Consider the following 11,089-nt stretch of genomic DNA (forward strand, 5'->3'; position numbering starts at 1 on the left):
TTGTCTACATCAGCTCATTATCCAAGAAGTTGATCTAGGAACAACCCCTTCAGTACTTTGAAGCTTGCATGCCTCAATGGCAAGTTTCTCACTTCTGGCGACAGATATACATCAATGACCTTCGACCAGAAGATTTTGCGTGGTGTTTGACGCCAAGTCCTTTATTCACACCACGTGAATTGTACTGCAGTACCTTGAGGGTCATTATCATTATCGGTGATTCCTCTCGCGCTTGTTAACGGTTTACGTCATTGACCGGTAATCAAGCGATGTCTTTCCATGTTCGACTTCAGAAAATTTCTCACATGGATCGACTTGTACTTAGAGTGAAGATCGAACGAGTTTGAAGACCCCGAATCTAGTTTCATCCATCCGGGCTATGATATATATTCAGGAAAAATAAAGACATTGACATGTACATCATTGCAGCAGATAATCATCCTACTCAAAGGATGATAATTTCATCAAAATTATCAGTCTACCGTCACACGATTGTTTGTTCTATGTACAGAGAAATGAATTTATAAAGCTGAGCATGGGAATGCCTGCCTCAGCTAGATCATGAAAGCAGTATGAAAAAATAATGTATTGTATTGTATCTTATTACAGGTCTCCTCCCAGCATTGGATGAACTTCGGGCCCTCCTGGATAAAGCATTTCACCCGATAAACGGCCTCATACTTTAGGGGGCAACTGTTATAGACATTTTTGTGCCTTACAGCATTGAGCATGAAATTTCCATAATCTAAGGGATCCAAAGTCCCTAAACATGTTGTTCTTGCCCCTAGAGTAACAAGGCTAACAAACCACAGCAATTCACAGAAGTTCTCCACCAGAAACTGCTCAAAAACAAGTCAATTCAGGATCATGTCAGTGGCTCGATTAGCTGTCTGCGATGAATGTCAAAGCCAACACTGGCTACCTGCGCTGAATGTCAAAGCCAACACTGGCTACCTGCGCTGTGCGAGAGTGGACATGTGGCAAGTTCATTCCACAAGGTGTCAAAACCCAGGAAGCTTCCAAAATGACACTTGCCTCAGGGAATTCGATTATGATGAGTAAGAGGTTCCAAATCTCCAAGTGGAAGCAAGAACCTCCAAGTGGAATCAAGAACTGATAGTGGGAGAGGACACTATTCAGATCTCAAGCTGACTCATCCTCTCTCCAAACATCTATATATGGATCTCTCTTCCATGAGATCTAGGGGCTGGAATTTTGTTATTGCAAAGAATTGCTATTGGTTTGAGATTGGAATCATTGGGTGCTTAATGCTTTGAAGGGAGGTGAAGATAGGAATTCCATTTTGCTGGGAAGGAGATGCTGGATTGGAACCCTCTGGGTTGTATCTCTTCCTGAACCTTGTTATTCATCAACAAAGCTATCTTGGTTCCTCCTATATACTGATGTATCTTTGATGTATGATTGCATTAGTATGTTTAGTTTACTTCTAATACTGAACTAGTTATGATTATGAATCTATGTCTTTGTGTAGTGTTCTTCTCTTGTGATCTTGCAGAGACATGTTGAAGCTAGGCAAGCGAGAAGGCAAGTAGCTCGGAACTCCCAAAGAGAAGAGAAACTGGATCGAGGGACAAACGGAAGACACCGGTTAGTCCATCCATCTCTCTTCATTCTTAATTCATAAAGGAAGAATACTAGAATAGCTATCACTATTTGTTGCTAAGGCACTGTCACACCTTAGGTGGATAGGATCGTCCTGCATAGGCATTTTTCCCCCCAACAGTAGCCTAGATGGTCATTTCTTCCATGGATTTTACTAATTCAATTGTCTTCTCCATAGATGTACCTGCAGTTGTAGATGTACCTGTGACTGGCATGGTTGTAGCTGGTGGAACTATTGGTGCTAAGGAAGCAGCCAATGTAGTGGGCACTATTGTAGGGACTGTAGGAATGATAGTCTGTGGAGTGGTGGCCAACTCACTTTGTTTAGACTGAACCAGTTTTCCTAGGTCTTTCTCTGTTTCTTTTAATTGATCATTTAGCTTGAGGACTAAGTCCATAAGCTCCTCCTATTCCTTATGAGTTTCTAGTACTTCAGTTGTTTATGGATGATGCAGATGAGGGATTTTAAGCTGCTTTTTCAAGCTATCTATATCATCATTTTTCTTTTTGATTACCCTTTCTGCAACCTTTACATCCTTGGGATCATGCCCCAACTCTAAGATTAAGTCCTCTAATGACTTTATCCTTGTATCCTTGGCCTGTGAAGAGGCCTTTTCTAATTGGAATTGTGCTGATATATTATTCAACGAATTTTGTAGCTGATGTGCAGCAATGGCCTTGCTAGTCAATGTGGAACAAGCCATTTCTCTGGTCTGTTTGTGTAATTCTATTTGGTCGATAGGATGTATATCCTTTGCCAGCACCTCAAAATTTGTTTTCAAGTAATCTGCTATAGACCTGGGCTGCTATATTGTAGGTTTTCTTGAAAGTCATTTGCATCTTACCTTATTTTACATCAAAGGCTAACATTAACCTTGATTGATTAGTGGGATCCATTTTAAGCTATTGTGCATAGCTCTGAGCCTTCAACCTTCTGTTTCTAGCCTTTATCTGTTTGTATTTTTCTCTTATGTCCTGATCTTGGCTAGCTGGAGCCCTGAATGAGGATACTTCCATGCTCTATTGTCTTTCCAGCATTTGAGCCTATGTAGTGGAATGTTCTTTTGTTCCTCCAGAGGGAGTGGCCTACCTGCTGTCTACCCTTTCTGTATATGTAGTTCTAGCTGTTTCTTCTTTAAACTCTTTTTCTGAAAAAGGATTTAACCTTTGCCTTTTTAGATAAGTCTGTGCAATAGGTCTGCTAGAAGGAGTGGCCTCCACCTTATCTCTTTTGGGATTCATCTCCTCATTTAGAGGAGTTTGTACAACAAGAGTACTCATGATGTGATCTGGTTGAGCCAGCTCTTCTGCTATATCTGGCTATTCTGATTCTTCTTGCTCTAGAAGTCCTTCTTCTTCTTGTTTCTCACTATGTTCTTGTGTTTCCTTTTGGGACAGGGATTCCCTTGGCACCTATACAAAAGAATCTTCATCAAGTCTCCTTTCTAGATCAATCAACACATTATCAACATCAACTTCTACGCTATCTCTGTCTACTAAAGTGTTATCCACCCATTCTAGTAGATTTGCATATTTTTCTATCTTAAGAATTCTATGGTGGATATAGGGAGACAATTTGTTATTTTGTCTTCTATTGCAGATGAAATCCAAAGGGTCATATCTCCATATGAAGCTCTGTTTTAGTTTGAGCCTTTGAAGGATTTCTTTTGCTTCTCTTCTAGCTTCCCCACTATTGCATATAAAGGGTCCAAGCTGGTCTTTTATTCTGAGTTGAGCTTTCTTCTTGGCCTTTACAAAATGTACCTCATCTGAATTAATTATTTTCCAGTAGTACTCCAAAGAAAACAATCTCATGGGAAGGTATCTTGGTAGTTTGTAGGATGCTAACTCACAGCCATATATCCTAATTTCAGTGTGATTTTGGTAGAAATACCAGTCTCCCACTTTGTGTTGTTTAGATAATTGTAGGACCCTCCTGATATCTACACTGATCTTGGGGGGAGGACTTCCTAACAACATAGTTGCCACTGGGTGCACAAAAAGATCTATGAAATTTGTATAAGTATATAGAGAGTCATATTGGTGGATTAGTGGGGTCTAGAAGACTACTAATCTAGGGTTGTCTTTGGTATCAATATTTTGAAGTGTAAATGGGAATTTGTCAGCTTGATAGTATAGGAAATGATGATATAAAACTGATGAGTACTTGAATACTCTTTCACTGTCCATTCTCATGAATTGATCATGCATTTTATCTGCAATGAATTTGGCATAATCAAACATGATGGAAGGGGGCTATCCAAGGCTGTAAATGGACATGAAGGCTATAATAATATCATCAACAAACTCACTGGTAGTCTGGCCTAAAGCACTAGATATCATTGATATAATGTCTCGGACAAGTTCAGAGAATATGGTCCACATGTATGCGGGATGGTCCTTTGGAATGTATTTCTCTTCCATAATGAAGGTCTGGAATAATTAAGAAAGTTTGATGGAGGAGATTCTAGGGAATCTGTGAAGCAGGTGTCCAACAAAAATGGGGGTCAGGTTTTTCCCTGGTTGCAAATGTAGTATTTCGTTCATGGATTCAATAGTGATGGTGAATAATATAGTATGGTCACGAGTCATCACTGCTCTTTGGCTGGGGCTGTAGTTCATATGGAAATAGTGGAGAATTTCAGGGAAGATATGAACTCTGGGGAATTGGTACTTGGGAAAACCTAACTGCCAAATACCTATTTTTTCTGTGTGGTTTAAGTATTGGTCTCTGTACCTACAGAATAAATTCAGTGGGGCTTCATGGGTAGAAGTGTCTTTGATTTGGAAGTCTTTGTCTACTAAAGGGAGATGGTATAAGTTTTGGTGGGGAGTGGTAATCGTACATCCATTGCAACTAGAGCAGCCATCCTTGGTTCTTGTGGATTCAAGAATGGGGAAAGGGTTTTTAGTTAAACTGGGGAGAAATTGGTTTAATTTAGAGTAGTTTGGGGTTGCTGGGCAATTGTTTTAATTAATTACTTAATAACTTAAAGTAATTAAGTAATAGGTTTGGGAATTAGATAGGGATTTTTGGTAAATTCAGATAAATACCTGATTTTTTTCCCTGAATGGGTCAATGGGCAACTGAGTATAGGTGCAAGAGGCGCAGGTGACTGAAGGGCTGAGTGGGAGTTTCGACATCTTCAACAGGTTGGAAGTTGGACGTGGGTTGATGGTTGCACATATTCTATCACTTGCATGGAGGTCTGAGTGTCGTTTTCACGATAAAACAAAAAACAATGAGTTTTTTTTAGTTTTATTAGTAAAGTCAATTCTTTTGGTGAGTACACTCGGGACAGGTACATTTGAATTTTAGCGGGAGACGAGACATTTTTGTCGTTTAGTATGAGGCGGTAAGCAGGTTTGGATTGCACTTCTTTTAGGCTGGAGTGGTTTCACGGGAAGGCTGCCTGATACCACTCATCGGGCGCGATGTAGCAGCGGGGTAAAAAGCAAAACCACTCATATCAGGTGGGTAAAGGTCAAGCTATGGAGGCCGCCCAATATGATCGATAGTCGTCCGATTAAAGGGAGACAATTGAACGGTGGTCGGAGTGAAAGGTTTGTCACGAGGTTAAATGGAGGGGCCGAAAAAGGTTTAAGAGAGAGGGCTTTAAATAAATGAATGGTTTATAGAGGATTAAGGGTGTCGGGTGATTTCATTGGTGAGGTCGATTATTAATTAACCGCAGATCAGTTAATTAATCTCTTTTATTTGGATAGGGTTTATAAATTTTATGCTTCAAACTTTTTGGGGCACGATATTAATATAAGGGTTTTTATTATAACTATAGGGTAAGGGTTTATTTCTTTTTTGGGACTTAATATATATAAAGTTAGAAATTAGTATGATTCTGATGAGAATATAATAAAGCACTAAGTATAGTGCATTTCGTTTATTTGTTTGTTATTTGGCATAACACATTATACTTAGGTTCTAAGTGTTAATTTGGGTTTTGTGAAGATAAGGGGTTTTCCCATGGGGGCGATCACTTTTCTAAGGTTTTATCATTAGAGAAATGGGTTTATTAGGGGGAAAATGACTTTTCCTAGGAGATTGATGTTTTTCATAAGGGAAGGGATTTATTTGGGAATATGAGTGAATTTGGAGGGGGTGAATGCTCATGAGGGGACTTTTAGTACTTAGGACCTATAATTTATTGGATTGAGGGTCAGGTCCCTCCAAAAGTCAGAGAAATGCTCTGAGCCCCTTTAACTTCAGATTTTTGGTACTTCAAGACTTTTCTTGGAAATTAGTTAAGTGGAAAATGTAATGAATGAGGGAGGTTAATCAATTGACTTTGTGTACTTTGATAAATGTTCAATTTTCATCCATACTTAGAACTTTGATGATGAAGGTGAATAATATGATCTTATCTAATCAACCATCACAATTCTGCAACCACTATTGTACTAACCCACCTACTCATCCTACCATTTTTACATCTCTCTATTTGGGTTCACTTAAGCTGGAAAAACCTTATCAAGACATTTTCTTTTCTTTTACAAAAGTAATCTATCTAAGTCTAACCTTATTACATCTAAGGTCGCAGATTAAAGAGTTGAGCTCCTCTTATTTACTCTACCTATCTACTTATCTGCCAAGATTAAATAGTTTGGTCAGATTTTATTCTTTATCTCTAAGCATAAAATTGAAAGCATGAAATAGACAAGTTTAAAAATTTTGACCATCCATGGATTGTGGCAAAGGTCACAAGCTGCACACAATCTTTTATTCTGCATCAAAAGTAAATAGTAGTGGCATTTTGACTTGCACACTTTCATGGTCTCTTTTTTTTTTTTTTGGGGGGGGGGGTTCATTTTTTCATCCTTTTTGACCTTTTTATTCTTTTTGTCCTTTGATTTTTCTTTTAGGACACACTCTCTTTACATTTTTATTTTTTTTTTAAATATGGAAAACATTTGCAGAAAGAAAAGGTATGTACATAATATAGATCTAATCTCAGCCATTCAAAATTATGACTCCTATTGTTATAGGAACCTAACACCATGAAGACATTGTTTGTAGGTTTTTCCTGTACACTTTTGAGGGAAAATATGCAACTTGGTACTTTGTGTAGCATCCTCAAAGCATTAGCTCTTGGGCATAATTTGAAGCTAGATTATTAGAGAAATTTGGGGATGACAAAACCTGAGAAGTTCTAGTCATGGAGCTATCACATATGAAAATGGATAATAAGGAAAAGGGAAAAAAATTAACGTAAGGTTCTTTTCTTTAAAAAATTAAATTCCTAATGATTTTATGCCTGCCTAGAACTTAATAGTTTCCTATTATGTTAAATATTTTCCTATTGAGATTGCTTTGTGGGTGAAGAGGGCTTGAAATGCCACTTCACAAGTAGCCTTAGATGAATCTATGTTTGTTGAGAAAGATACTCTTAGTTTGAAACCTAATTCTGACAAACAAAGTGACCAAGCTTAATCTTCTAGTAATAAATTTGAGTCAACATCAAAATAACCTACAAAAAATAAGGAAACATCTCATTTTGATATGGAAAGCCTTTAGAAAGATCTTAATCAACTGTCTAATCTTGAGAAAAATTCATGAGAAGGAACTTCTAATAGGGAGAATTTTAAAACTCCTTACATGAAAACTTTTCAAAATAAACCCACTCCCCCGAATGAAGGCCCCACCATTGAAGGTTTATTAGATACTTTATAGGAAATTATTGTTGAGTCCACCAATGATGATAATGATACATAAGAGGCTAAAATTTATATTTAAGAAGATGATAATAAAACACCCTTTATCATAGATCATTTTTCAAAAAAATTGTTTGAATATGATTCTAATCCAATTATCACAAACTAGCATCAATATAACATAGAAAGCAAAAGCGTGGCTAAGAATCAAGTCTCTTCTCCTTCTCATAAGGCTAAAAATTATTAAAAATACTTAGGAAATATAAAGAAAAAATCTATTACAGATTTATAGTATGATATAATAGAATAATTGAAGAAATATAATGAAAATATCTCATCATTTGAGCTGCTTAAAATCCCTTTAAAACAATAAAAGGTTTAACAACACTTTCCTAGAAAATATGGTAAGAACAAAATTGCTTCTAATGGAAATGTGTTTAGTTTTGAAAATTCTTTGACTGATCATGTGCATATTTTAAAGTCCCCTTCAGAAAATCATCCTCCATAGAAAAGGAAACCACCTCTTTTCTTACTTACATAGGAGATCTTTAACTGTAATTTTCATAATTGCATGGTAGATTCGGGAGCACCCTCAAATGTCATGCCTCTCTCTGTATGCAAGGGACCTGATTCCAAAATGAAACCATCCAAAGAAAATATTTTAAAACTTAATAGAACTAATGTAAAAGTCATAGGAGAACTGACTAATACGTTCATCAGATTGTTCTTAGATTAGAAGTTTCACCAAATAATTGACATAGTTATTACAAACATACTGGAAGAAAATGGTTTGATCTTATGTCAGGATTGGATGCAACTTCTAAAAGGATATATGGATACATATTTAAATCACGTATGTTTACCCTGGAAGGGGGAGCCAAATAAGATTAAAGTTAATAAAAGAAAGATACATGAAGCGAGTTGTTACTGATATTGATGGCCTGAATGAACCAAGTATGTTTAATGATTCTTTGACTATTGATTCATTTTTCAGAAACTTTGTTTTTGATATCTCTCCTACTAACTTTGAGAAACTATTTGAACTCTCAACTATTAATAAGTTAGTGACAATTGATAAAAAACTTCTTCATGATAATTATGATCCAAAATATGACTCTGGTATTTATATTTTGATGGATCAAAATCAAAACAAGGTGCAAGTGCAATCCATTTTCTATTAGATTCGAGTGGTAATAGAGTCTCTATAGCTTGTAGATTATAATTTTGGTTTACTAGTAATACTGCAGAATGCGGGGCACTCATACATGGACTAAAAAAGGATCTAGACTTTGGATTCCAATACTTAAGGGCTTATGGTGATTTAGAAATAATAATTAAGCATGTAAGAAATGCTATGCACTGTGTTTCTCCCACCTGAGAAATTAACAGATAGAGGTATGTAATATGATCTCAAAATTTTCATCATTTAATACTACTCCTATTCCTAGATCTTTTAATCAAGAAATCGATTTTCTAGCAATTATGGCATCTAGATTAATTCCTCCCAAGTGATTTGATCTCGATTCATTTTCTGTTGAACTCATGTTTAGACCATTGATTCCTAATAATATCACAAACTCACAAGCTTCTTTATCAAGTTCAATGGATTTTCAAGTTCCTACACTCTGAAGATAGTTTTCGTACACTCTAATCTATGACTTTACACATGAAGAGAACCTACAATTTATCCTAGATTCAAAGTCAATTGTGAGTGGATGAATCAATTGATTTGGTAAGCCCTATCCCTAAACTTGTTGTTAGACTTGAGAATTTTTATGACTGATAGGTCAAATTTAAAGAAGTTTTTAATTGTAAAATTAATAGTTCAACTATGTAGTACAAAGTCATAAATTTGGGAATGGAAAAGAATCCATAAGATATTAACTTGGGACCTAGTTGTACCCCACGGAAAAGTGGATTTTATCCATTTTTTTAGTGAATAAAAATATGTATTCACCTAGAACGAGGACAATCTCAAAACCTTTGATCCCAACATTATGCATCATACCATTCCAATAGAACTTCATACTAAGCCTTTCAAACAAATGTTAACCAAAATCCATCCTAGTTTAAAGCCAATTGTTAAGAGTGAACTGTACAAAATTTTAGAGGATAAAACTATCTCCCCTATCTGCCCTACACAATTGGTTTCTAATTTAGTGCTAGTAAGAAAGACCAACAAAGACATTTGTCTCAGTGTATACTTTATAAACTTAAATAAAGCTTCTAACAAAAAAAACTACCTATTTATTCCCATGGAGAAAATCCTTCAATGGGTTTCAATCTCTGTGATGTTATCTCTATTAGATGGTCTCTTCGGCCATATCTAGGTTATGGTGGCTCCCAATGACCAACTCAAAATTTCCTTTATAACTTCATGGGGAACCTTCACCTACAGAAAGATGCCCTTCTGTTGGAAATAATACTGAGAGGGGGGGGGGGTGAATCAGTATTATCACATCAATAAAACTTTTTCATAAATGCTACTTCCACAAATTTTTATGATTCAGTTAGTTGATCCTTAATGAGTGCATTAGAACATTATCAACCATATTAACAGTAAACAGGTGCAGTAAAATAGAACAGATCATCACACATAAGCCACACACATGAACACCATGATATAAGGTGGAAACCCAATGTGGGAGAAAACCACCTGCTGCAAGTCATCTCAATCTTCTTCTTAATAAGAAAATCCTTTTACAATATTTTTGTACTGGTGCAGTCTTATACCAATACGCGGGCTTCTACCTACAGAGAGCTACAACCCCCATAGTTCTTGTACTAGCCGATCCATTTACTAGTACGCAGGCTGCTACCTGCTACAATACTCCAAAGTTTTCAACTGCTACTGGAAGGGAGTTGCCACCCCCTTAGTTATTGTATTAGATAAGATACTAGTACGTAGGTGCCGGCCTACAATCTTCTCTCCTCCAGGTACCACATTTCATACATCTTCAGACTGGATACACCTGAAGCACAACCCATAATCTGAAAGGCCACGTTTCATCCAATTTTCATACTGGCCCCATAAATATCATTGAAGCACATAATCAATCAATCTTCTGAATCACCCAATCACCAGATCAATACATATACAAGGATAATATGAGTGTTGGCAACCCGATCTAGTCCATTAGATCCATTGCTAGATCTCATACATCAACACAATCAATCAAACTGAATATGCAGAATACTGACACCTTTAAATTGTCATCAGAACCCATCAACAACCAGAACCACCTGTGACTTCAAATATCATAGCTCAAATTGTATACGCTACTACAATGAACCAAACCTGCATACATACGCGCTTACACCAAAGCCAACCCGCGTACAGATCTATAAATATTCAAACATGACTTGCAGCAATTTCAAACTCAAGTTATACTCAGATTATCAGATTTATAGATCAAGAAAGCGTCACATATAACATATCAAAATCATACAGAGATACCAATGTTCAAGCCTTGAGATTTTGATCCATCAATAGTCCTTATCCTTCTTGCGCTCAGGTTCCTCCTTCATTCAGATCTAGATCTGCACCATAACTCAATCACTAGTATTCCAGATCTAGCACTTTATCAGATTTTCAATAATTCAGATGATGCTTTTCCAAATGATCTTCTTCCTCTTTTATGGCCTTAGTCCTTTCTTAATACCACAGTCCAAAACCATAGGATCAAAAAACTGTTGGACTAATACCATGAACCAACCATGAAAGTGCATGAGATCAACACTTTTGGATGCAATACCACGGACCAAAACCATAGGATCAAAAACTGTCGGACTAATACCA

The sequence above is a fragment of the Pinus tabuliformis genome, chromosome 1_1, assembly GCF_031772625.1.
Source record: "Pinus tabuliformis cultivar Carrire ecotype Pingquan chromosome 1_1, CPIR1, whole genome shotgun sequence".
Lineage (NCBI taxonomy): Eukaryota > Viridiplantae > Streptophyta > Pinopsida > Pinales > Pinaceae > Pinus > Pinus tabuliformis.